The sequence below is a fragment of the Panicum virgatum genome, chromosome 5N (assembly GCF_016808335.1).
Source record: "Panicum virgatum strain AP13 chromosome 5N, P.virgatum_v5, whole genome shotgun sequence".
Taxonomy (NCBI): domain Eukaryota; kingdom Viridiplantae; phylum Streptophyta; class Magnoliopsida; order Poales; family Poaceae; genus Panicum; species Panicum virgatum.
Genome location: NC_053149.1, coordinates 43,336,830 through 43,348,349, shown reverse-complemented (window position 1 = coordinate 43,348,349; position 11,520 = coordinate 43,336,830).

Below are 11,520 nucleotides of genomic sequence, written 5' to 3'. Positions count from 1 at the left end.
GTATCCATCATGATAGAAGCAATGCTAAAATTCTATCCTATGCAACTTGTAATGATTAATTTAAATAGGGTTAGTAATTTAGCAACATATATAATGATTAATATAAATTATGGTTAGTAATGAAACAACACCAAAATAACTACGTAACTTGTAAGTTGCACTCCCTCAAGTTGCACACGCAACCTAAGGTTCAAATGTCTTTAAATTCTTGACTAACAATTTTTATTACTATTGTTGGATTCACACTTAAAGCAAAATCATATTATATTAGCAGTCAAAACTAAAAAAGTGTGGCATTAGAAGCAACATTGGGCGAAATCGCGTCTCACATTTGAAAAATGATGAAGTAACATACTTCCATTTTATGGCATTACATGTTGGAGAAAGTGATATGGTACAATTCATTGGGGGTGGCTTGAGTAATCCTAGTGGAGAGTTCCATATTAGTGTTTTCGAGAATAACCGCATCAACGGGAATGAAATGAATTGGTGTTTGAAAAATAAACCACTCCACATAAGCATTTAATTTCATAACTCACCAAGATTGGTATCCATGTCCAAATGTTTTCATCTAGATGAAAACGGTTTCTTCTCTCTCCTATTAAATCTGATGTTACACTACCAGAATAATTAATGAGAATGAAAACCCCTTTGGGAGTAGTCTAATGCTCTCTCCATTTTAAATAATAATTTCCTTTATCTTGTTCTAAGGGTCTATTTGATCTGGGGCTAATTTTTAGTCAGCTAAAAATCAACTCTAGATGATCCAAATAGGGAGGCTAAATTTGGATTAACCTCCAACTAAAGTTTAGTCTATTAGCCCTCAGAAACTAGCTGATGAGGGCTAGTTTCTAGAAGCAGATAGCGATACAAAAATACTAACCCCAAACTTTATCCACTCTCAGCATGCGCTTGGCATAAAAGTATAGATGACTTTTCTCAATACTATAGTGTCGGGTACCACGATTAGGGGCACCCTAATCGGGGTACTAAGATCGCTTTAAAAATACAAACACCTGTTAAGGCAACTGGGCCCACGAAGGCCCACGGCCTGCTTCCTATCCGGAAGAAAGGAAAGGACTCAAAGGAGCCCAGCATGCGGCCCATTTGCATCCCCCTTGAACCCGCCAGACAATCTCCGCCTCGCTCGAGGGTAGCGAATCTACCCTCGAGCGGGTGACTCATTTTCCGCCTCGCTCGAGGGCCCCCCTCGGGACCCTCGACCGCGCAACACACCTCCACCTCGCTCGAGGGTAGCGGATCTATCCTCGAGCGGGTGACTCATCTCCGCCTCGCTCGAGGCCGTCTCTCGGCACAAGGGACAAACGGCCCCGCCGCCCAACCGCCCGCCGTACGAAGGCATTAAAGGCCAGCCACTCCGTCACGGCACCATGGGCGGGCGGCGTTAGGCCGCCATTTCCACAGTGGATTTGACCGGCGTCCCATCCGCTGACTCCGGTCGCCATTCACCATCCCGGATGCTGTAGCAGCACCTTGGGACCTGCAACGCGGGACAAGACAGGCTCGGCACTGCTCCCGTTACTATGCTGCCGACACCGACCGTCCGAACCCGCCTCCCTCTGGGGAAGGGGTCCGACGACGTCACGTGTCCTTCCGGAAGGGGCCCCCAGTACAAAATAAACAGAGTCCTGGACCTTCCCCTTTAAGGGTGCGGGACTTCCACGTGTCCCCCGGACCTTCTAGTGTGCACGCCCGCGCTCCGACCAGGGGTCAGGGGCCGTCGCGCGCCATTGCTGCCGCTGGTGCATGCAGGGCCCTGGTCCGCAAGGCCCACCGAGCGCCGCCGCGTTGTATACGATAAACCATACATCAACCTCGACCACGCCGCCTGCAGGGACACTGCAGGACGACCGGCGCGATCTTCGCAGAACCAAGGACGAAATCCAGGACGACAGTGACACGCGCCGCCTTCCCACAGTGTACTTCCTACAGTATCCAACCACTGTACCCCGCGATTCAGGGGAAAACGACGACTTCCATGCCCCACTCATGTGCGCCGCCCCTCCTTGTGACTATAAAAGGAGGAGGTGGGCTTCCTCTAGCCGGGTTGGTAGTGGGCTCTCTGGCTTCTTTCTTCCAAGAGGACGTTCAGGGACTACTGAGCACTCATCCCAAGCCGACTCCACTCCTAGCAGAGACTTGGGAGCTTCCCTCCCTCTCTCGCCTTGCTTGTACCCCCTACTACAAGCACTCCGGGTGCGAGATAATACAGTGCCCTCGCACACCCCCTTTGCTGGACGTACGGCCCCGCGGTCGGAACCAGGATAAACCGTGTGTTACTGTGATTGCCTCTTGCATCATCATCTGGGACGAGGAAACACGTAGCATTACTAGTTGGGATCCAGGCCCCCAGGTCGGGACATCGACAGTTGGCGCGCCTGGTAGGGGAAGCGCTGCGTGACATTTTTCTTTCTTGTTCCCTTTTGATCTCCAGGGATGGCGGGCAGATCCAACCCATACCCCATGGGCGTTTCGGATCCGTTCCCAGCGGGACGCATGATCTCGTTCGGGAGTCACGAGTTCAGAGCAACCGGCAACGGTTACCTCATGCAGCTCCTCTCGCCCGGACGCAACCCCGTCACCCCGACTTTACCAGCCCAGCGCAACAGGCGCTCGGGCCAACGTTCGCGACAGGCACGGGCGGAGCGGCGTCGTGCGGCACGCCACAACTCCCCCACGTGGGTCGAGGCTGGCATGTCGCTGCTCAGCATCACGACTAGCGGGGCCACCGCCTCGTCATCACGTGCCTCGGCGTCATCTACGTCGACATTGTCACCTGCTGCGGCACTAGTGCCTCCCAGGGGGGGCTCAACTTCGGCGTCGCCCTTCCCCTTTGGGATGCACAATGCTGCGGCCCACGCCTCATCAACCAGCGCTAACTTCATCGAGCATGAGGGTCTGCCGGGTCATCATCTTCTGTCGATTCGCCGCCTCATCGCGTCGTCTCCTGACGAATCCTACCCCGAGACGGCGAGATCGATCGCCGACGACATCAGCTTCTTCATGAACAACTTCAAGGCCGAGGAGGCTGAGGACTACTCCGGGGTCCGCGACCCCGACGCTCTCTGCACGTTCCAGCTGGCGACGGCTTACTTGCCTCACCTGCTCCGAAGACTCCAGCGAGGGGGATTTCGATCCTTCCCGAGAGTGCTTCATGGCGGACCTCGCGGACGAGCAAAACGACAACGCCCCGAGCAACCACGCGGACGGCGGGGCGGACGCGCAGGCAAACCCACCGGTGGTGCCGCTTGCAGCCCCTTCTTCATCAAGTTCGGCGGCGCGACAAGCTCAGCTGGCACATCTCAATGAGCTTCAAGCCAAGCTCGACGAGCAGCGTCAACAAACCTAGGAGCTGTGCACCGCACTCGAGCAGCAGCGTACCGCGCGTGGTGCACACGCCCAGGAGGCGGGACGTGTTGCACGGGAGCGCATCCTGGCCGACCACAACGTCGACAAATCTCCGGAGCTGAAGATGGCGGGCGAGAAGCTCGTCGCTGCGGCTTACCTACTCCAAGCTATGCCCGAGCCATCGACACCTTCGGGTCGCAACCTGCGCCGTGAGGCACAGGAGCTCATCGAGCAAGCTGCCGTGCAGCAGGCCGAGAGTTCTGCGTCTCGTATGCGCTCGAAAGCCCCGGAGCAGTGTGATGGGACCGCGCACCAGGACTACGAGGTTTCTGTGCACACAACCCCAGCGGGGAAGGGCAAGGCAGCCGTAGCGCCCGGTGCGAAGGCGCCCTCGGTGCACGAGCGCATCGGGAGAGTTCCCATAAGGGAGCGAATCCATGACACTCGCGGGCACGCTGGCGACGGCGACGTCCGCAACGTCATCGACGGCTGGAGGTACGCCCCTCGACGGGGTGGACACTTCGACCCTGAGCACGACAGGGGTGAGTCACCGGAGCCTCCGGGCACCCCGGTGTTCAGCCGGGAGATTCGAACTGCGTGTTTTCCCCCGTGCTTTCGACAACCCAACACCCTCGTCAAATACTCGGGCGAGACTGATCCTACAGTCTGGCTCAATGACTACCGCCTAGCGTGCCAGCTAGGCGGCGCGACGGAGGACGCGGTCATCATCCGCAACCTTCCTCTACATCTTGCTGACGCCACACGAACGTGGCTCGAGCAGCTGCCTGCGGATCAGATCCACAACTGGGCCGACTTGGTCCACATCTTCGTGGGCAATTTCCAGGGCACGTACGTGCGCCCTGGGAACTCTTGGGATCTCAAAGGGTATCGCCAGAAGCCCCGCGAGTCCCTGCGTGACTACGTGTGACGCTTCTCCAAGCAGTGCACCGAGCTCCCTAGCGTCACCAACGTCGAGGTCATCAACGCTTTCCTCGAGGGTACGACCTGCAGGAACCTGGTGCATGAGCTCGTGAGAAACCGACCCGTCAGCACCAATGAGCTGTTCGACGCTGCCACCAACTACACCGTCGGTGAGGAGGCCGTTGGTGCCATCTTCGACGACAAATCGAGCAAGCGCAAGGACGATGTGCCCGCGAAGGGCAGCAACGCCAAGCCCAACGCCCCCGCCAAGAAACAGAAGCGGGGGAGGAAGGGAAAGAAGCCGGTCCCACCGAACCAGCATGGGTCGGGGCAGGCAGAGGACTCCGAGGAGGCCTTCGCCGCCGCCCCAGACCGCAAAGGACCTCGCGGCCCCCTCGAGGCGGTGGTGGCCAATTCGACGACATGCTCAAGAAGCCGTGCCCTTACTACAAGGGCCCGGTCAATCATACCCTCGAGCAGTGCGAAATGCTCAAGAAATACTACAACCGCGTCGCGCATCGCGTGGAGGATAAGAAGAAGGACGCTGGTGACAAAGGTGGAGATGACGAGTTCCCCCCAGTGGAGAACGCCTTCTTCATCTTTGGAGGAGCAACGACGAATATGATTTCTCGGCAGCGCAAGCGTGAGCGCCGCGAAGTCTTTTCCGTCACCAAAGCCACGCCATCCTGCCTCGACTGGTCGAAGGATACCATCACCTTCGGCCGCGAGGACCACTCCGACTACGTCCCGCATCCGGGACGGTATCCGCTCGTTGTCGACCCCATCATCGGCAACACTCGCTTCTCCAAGGTGCTCATAGACGGAGGCAGCAGCCTCAACATCATGTACGCCCCTACCTTGGAGCTCATGGGGATCGGACTGGACAAGCTTCACCCCAGCAAGTCGCCATTCAACGTCGTCGCGCCGGGGAAGCGAGTCCAACCCCTCGGCCAGATCGATCTACCTGTGTGCTTCGGCACAGCAGCCAACTTCCGCAAGGAGGTACTCACTTTCGAGGTGGTTGGGTTTCGAGGATCCTACCATGCCATACTGGGTCGTCCTTGTTACGCCAATTTCATGGCCGTCCCCAACTACACCTACCTTAAGCTCAAGATGTCGGGTCCAAAGGGCGTGATCACCATCGGCTCTTCGTTCGAGCACGCCTACGAGTGCGACGTTGAGTGCGTTGAGCGCGCGGAGGCTCAAGCGGAGGACGAGGCCCTCGCAGCCACCCTTGACAAAATGGCAAGCGAGGCCTTGGACTCCACGCACCGACACGCTGGGAGCTTCGAACCCACCGAGGTTATCAAGAAGGTGCCCCTCGATCCGAACCACTCCGACGACAAGGCGTTGCAGATCAGCGCCAACCTCGACGGCAAATAGGAAGTGGTGCTCGTCGATTTCCTCAGCGCCAACGCAGACATCTTTGCGTGGAGCCCCTCGGACATGAGTGGCATACCGAGGGAGGTCGCCGAGCACTCCCTTGATGTCCGACCCAACTCCAAGCCGGTGAAGCAGCGCCTGCGATGCTTCGACGAGCTCAAGCGCCGGGCGATCGGCGGGGAGTTGCAGAAACTTCTGGCGGCCGGATTCATCAAAGAGGTATTCCATCCCGAGTGGCTAGCTAATCCAGTATTAGTGAAGAAAAAGAATGGAAACTGGAGGATGTGTGTAGATTACACCAGTTTAAATAAGACATGTCCAAAGGTTCCCTTTCCTTTGCCACGCATTGATCAGATTGTAGATACTACTGCGGGATGTGAACTTCTATCCTTTCTTGATGCCTATTCCGGTTACCACCAAATCAAGATGAAAGAGTCCGACCAGCTCACGACTTCTTTTATCACACCCTTCGGCATGTACTGCTACGTTACGATGCCCTTTGGCCTCAGAAACGCCGGAGCCACATACCAGCGGTGTATGCTCCATGTTTTCGGAGACCATCTCGGGCGGAGCGTAGAGGCATATGTCGATGATATCGTTGTAAAATCCAGGAAGGCGGACGACCTGGTAGCCGATCTCAAAATCGCGTTCGATTGCCTACGGGCCAAAGGGGTGAAACTCAATCCCGAAAAGTGCGTGTTCGGGGTGCTTCGAGGCATGCTCTTGGGCTTCATCGTCTCCCAGCGGGGCATCGAACCCAACCCTGACAAAGTCTCGGCCATCACTCGGATGGGACCGATCCAAGACCTAAAGGGGGTACAGAGGGTCATGGGATGCCTAGCATCCCTCAGCCGTTTCATCTCGCGTCTCGGCGAGAAAGGCTTACCCCTGTATCGACTCTTGAGGAAAACCGTGCGCTTCACGTGGACCCCCGAAGCCCAAGAAGCCCTCGAAAGGCTGAAGGCGTCGCTCACTCACGCCCCTATTCTCACACCACCTACGGACGGCGAGCCCCTCTATCTGTACGTAGCTGCGACGACCCAAGTGGTCAGCGCGGTGATCGTGGTCGAAAGACAAGAGGAGGGTCATGCTCTGCCCGTCCAACGACCGGTGTACTACATCAGCGAGGTGTTGTCTGAAACTAAGACACGCTATCCGCAGATTCAAAAGCTGCTCTATGCAGTGGTTTTGGCTCGGCGCAAGCTGCGCCACTACTTCGAGGCTCACCACGTCACCGTGGTCTCGTCTTTCCCCTTGGGAGAGATAGCCCGCAACTGGGAAGCCGAGGGTAGAATTGCCAAAATGGTCTGTGGAGCTGATGGGAGAAACACTCACCTACGCCCCCCGCAAGGCGATCAAGTCCCAAATCTTGGCTGACTTCTTGGCTGAGTGGACGGACACTTAGCTACCCCCTCCACAAATCCAGGGCGAACGCTGGACTATGTACTTCGACGGATCGGTGATGAAAACTGGCGCCGGTGCCGGCCTCCTCTTCATCTCACCCCTCGGAGAACACATGCGGTACGTGATACGCTTGCATTTCCCCGCTTCCAACAATATGGCGGAGTACGAGGCCCTTCTCAGTGGCCTCCGCATCGCCATCGAGCTCGGCGTCAAACGCCTCGACGCGCGCGGCGACTCTCAACTCGTCGTCGATCAAGTCATGAAGGAGTCTAGTTGTCATGACCCGAAGATGGTGGCGTACTGTAGCGCAGTGCGCTGCCTCAAAGACAAATTCGACGGCCTTGAGCTCAATCACGTCCCGCGCAAGTACAACGAGGACGCCGATGAATTAGCCAAGATCGCGTCGGGGTGGACCACCGTCCCCCCGAACATCTTCGCTCGCGACATCACCGAGCCCTCCGCCGAATTCAAAGATCCGGCGTAGCCGGGCCCCTCGTCCACCGGGTCCCACGGAGGGAACCCCCCGGCGGACGGGGTCCAGCCCATGGACATTGACTTCGGGACCACGTCCACTGATGAGGCCGAAGCAATGGAAGTCGACGAGGCCCCCACTTCGCGAGACTGGCGCGTCCAGTACATAGACTAGATGACTCGAGGGGTCCTACCCTCGAACCGCGCTCAGGCGTGGCGCCTCGCTAGGCGGGCCAAGTCCTTCGTTCTAATCGACGACATGCTATACAAGCGCAGTCCCTCGGGCGTCATGCATCGATGCATCCCCGTCCCCGAGGGCAAGGAGCTGATCCGCGACATCCACGCCGGCATATGCGGCCATCACGCTGCGCCGCGCACCCTCGTGGGTAACGCGTTCCGGCAAGGCTTCTACTGGCCCACCGCGGTCGCTGACGCCACCGACGTCGTGCGGACCTGCGAGGGTTGCCAGTTCTATGCTCGAAAGACACACCTCCCGGCCCATGCTCTGTAGACCATCCCCATCACGTGGCCGTTCGCCGTGTGGGGACTAGACCTCGTCGGTCCACGGAAGAAGGCGCCCGGGGGCTTCACCCACTTGCTGGTGGCGGTCGACAAGTTTTCCAAGTGGATCGAGGCTTGACCCATCGGCAAGATCAAATCCGAGCAAGCAGTTCTGTTCTTCATCGACATCGTCTTCAGGTTCGGGGTCCCAAACTCGATCATCACTGGCAATGGCACCCAGTTCACAGACAAGAAGTTCTTGGCGTTCTGCGACAGTTTCCACATACGTGTGGACTGGTCGGCTGTGGCACACCCACAGACGAACGGGCAAGTGGAGCGTGCCAACGGCATGATCCTCCAGGGACTGAAGCCGAGAATCTTCAACAAGCTGAACAAATTCGGCCGAAGGTGGCTCACGGAGCTACCCTCGGTCATTTGGAGCCTGAGGACGACCCCAAGCAGAGCCACGGGCTTTTCTCCGTTCTTCCTCGTCTACGGCGCTGAGGCCATTCTCCCCACCGACTTGGAATATGGATCGCCAAGAGCAACAAAACCAGCGAGTTCGCGAAGACTCCCTGGACCAAGTGGACGAGGCCCGAGACGTGGCGCTCCTCCACTCTGCGTGCTTCCAGCAGTCCTTACGAAGGTATCAAGCGCAGAGGGTCCGGCGCCGAGACCTCAACGAAGGGGACTTGGTGCTGAGGCTCCGACAGGACAACAGGGGCCGCCACAAGCTCTCACCTCCATGGGAAGGGCCGTACATAATCGCCGAGGTGCTCAAACCCGGCACGTACAAGCTGGCGAACAAAAACGGCGAAGTCCACACCAACGCTTGGAACATACAACAGCTACGTCGCTTCTATTCTTAGCATTTCAAGCTATTTGTATATTGTTCGTACTCGCATTTTCAATTTCCCAAAATAATAAGGAAGTACGCTTTACTTATTGCTTTTTGGGAACCTTCCAGGACCCTCAAGGGCTCGGATGCACACGAGCATTGAGGTACGCTCGGCTTTACCCTCGGCAAAGCCGAGCCCCCCTCGGGGGCTACTACGGGGGGAACCCCCGAACGTCCCCAAAAAGTCGTCAATGTTTTTTCGAAATATTTCCGTCTCGACCCTAAGCTTCTCGTATCCTTGAAAAAAACGGACGTGAGGCGTAAGCAACTACGGTACGGGGCTGGCCGAGTCGTGGGGCCAGCTACGCCTCCGGGATACGGCACCCCCCTCACCACCCTACGCCTACGTTGCTTATGAACGCGAACTTCCTCGCAGATGTTTATCTAAGTCGCATACGAAGAACACGGAAATAAAGTAAAGAAATATAGGCTCGAACTCACAAGGCCTCGACGGGCCACACATTCAAATTACGAAAATAAAATCTCTTATATTCATAGGATGCGATTACAAAGCGCGACTATGATAAACACTAATCTATTTACATGGGCTTCGAGGCCCAGTTTTCCTACAGGCTACCATCCCCCCTTGCGGGCCCTCAGGGGCGTCGAATTCGGCGATGGGAGGGATGTCTGCTTCGAGCTTCTCGGCGAGGACGGTGGCAAACTCCTCCGCGGCTGCGTTAGCTTCATCCATGATGACCGACGAGGCGTCCGCATCCGCATCATCGGGAACGACGTACCCCGACGACACCCTCTGGAGATCCATGAGGTAGTGTGTCGAGGCCACGGCGAGAGCCCGCAGGACACCGAGACGGAAGGTGCTCTTGGCGTGTTCGGCAATCCGGCCGCCTAGCGCGCGCAGGCGGCTGATCACCGAACTGCCCGAGACGGCACCCTCCCCCTCGAGCTCTTAACACACGCTCACGGCGGTCTGCTCCAGCTCAGCAAACTCCATCTGCGCCGTCGTGAGCGCGGTGTGGACCGCTTCCTTCGCCGCGGTCTCGTCCGCCACCTTCTGCCTCAGCTCTGAGCAAAGGAAACCAACGTCAGTTACTGAAAAGTAACAAATCAACGAAAAATCGAAGGTACTCACCCGTGATGTTCCTCTGCGCCTCCTCCCTCTGGGCTCGAGCGGCCTCTTCGAGCGAGGACAAGGAGGCTTTCTTCTCCTTAAGGGTAGCCCCCATGTTCTGGAGAGCTACCTCCTTCTCCTCGAGGGCCTCGCCCTGTTCCTGGAGGGTCCCGGTGAGCGCAACCACGGCTACCTCCCTGTGGAGGAGCTCGGCCTTCTGCTGCTCGAGCATGGTGCTGAGACGCTATAGCTCGGCGCTTTGCGCCTCTGCCTCCCGAGATCTATCCTTGAGCGCCGTCCGAAGGCGCTGCAGCTCGGCAGCTTGTGCCTTGGCCTCCCGGGCCTTCTCCTCCGCTGCCGCCCTCTGGACGTCCCGCTCACCAGCAACCCGCGCCAGCTCCTCCTCCAGCGCCTGATGACGCGCTCCCAGATCCGCCATCTTCGCGTTAGCGTCAATACTCTTGAGTACCAGCTCGGCGTTGTGCTGCCCGAGCTGGCTCAGCTGGGAGTACCGCCGGTTCATCTTGGCGCTCTTTTCGCGCGAGATTTCCCTCAGCTGCTGCAAAGGGGAGGACGTGGGTGAAGACGCGTAAAAGTTAAACCGAATCCGAGCAATTTTCGGGGGGGGGGGGGAGTTTACCTGGCTGACCTGGTAATCCGCATTCTGGTGAAGCGTAAAGGCGCGGTCGAGGGCTTGCAAGATCTCGCGACCCACGCCCATCTGCTTGTTCCAGGCTTCCTCCTCCTCTTGCTCCTTGCGGAGGAACTCCGAGGGGACCCCGGATGGAACGATCGCCCCGAGATGGCCCCCCACGGACGTCCCCGCCTCGAGCATGCCCCGCGCTGGCTGACGCGAACTCGGCGATGTGCGCGGCGGCGCTTGCCGCAGCAGCGGGGTCGATGTCCATCGAGTCCCCGTACTCCTCGCTGCTGTCTGGCATCTCCACTACCGCCGTCACACCCCCTTGCGCCGTTGGCACGGGCGCTACCACGACAGTACCCTCGTCCCGGGCCTCCGCGGGCCCCGGGACGGGAGCTCCTTCCACCATCGGCGCCTCTTGCGCCGTCTCCTCCTCTGCGACGCCCTCGCCCTCGGCCCTCGGGGGCTCAAAGATGAGGGTCTCCTCCTCCACACGGTCGGCTGGGCCTCCTGCGCGCCCCCGCCGGTCTCTCCTCCTGTGTCCGGTCGGGCGGCACTGGCCGCATTGCCCTGACCGGCCTCAACTTCAGTAACGGCAAGGGTGGTGCCGTCCGCACCGCCCTGACCGGTCTCCCCGGCGTCGGAAGCCGGAGCGGTTGCTTCAGCACCGATCTGGCCGGCGTCACCCTCCTTGTGCCCGAGCTTGCTGCGCCGCCTGGGCACCCCGAGCCATGGCCTCCCGTAGCCTCGCGGCCGCCGCCTCTAGGTCCACAGCAGGCAGGGGCTGCGGCGCCGTGTGCGGCGTGCTTCGTGCTGCGGTCTTGAGAGCCTTGGCCGGGGCAAGCTGCACCGCATCTTTGG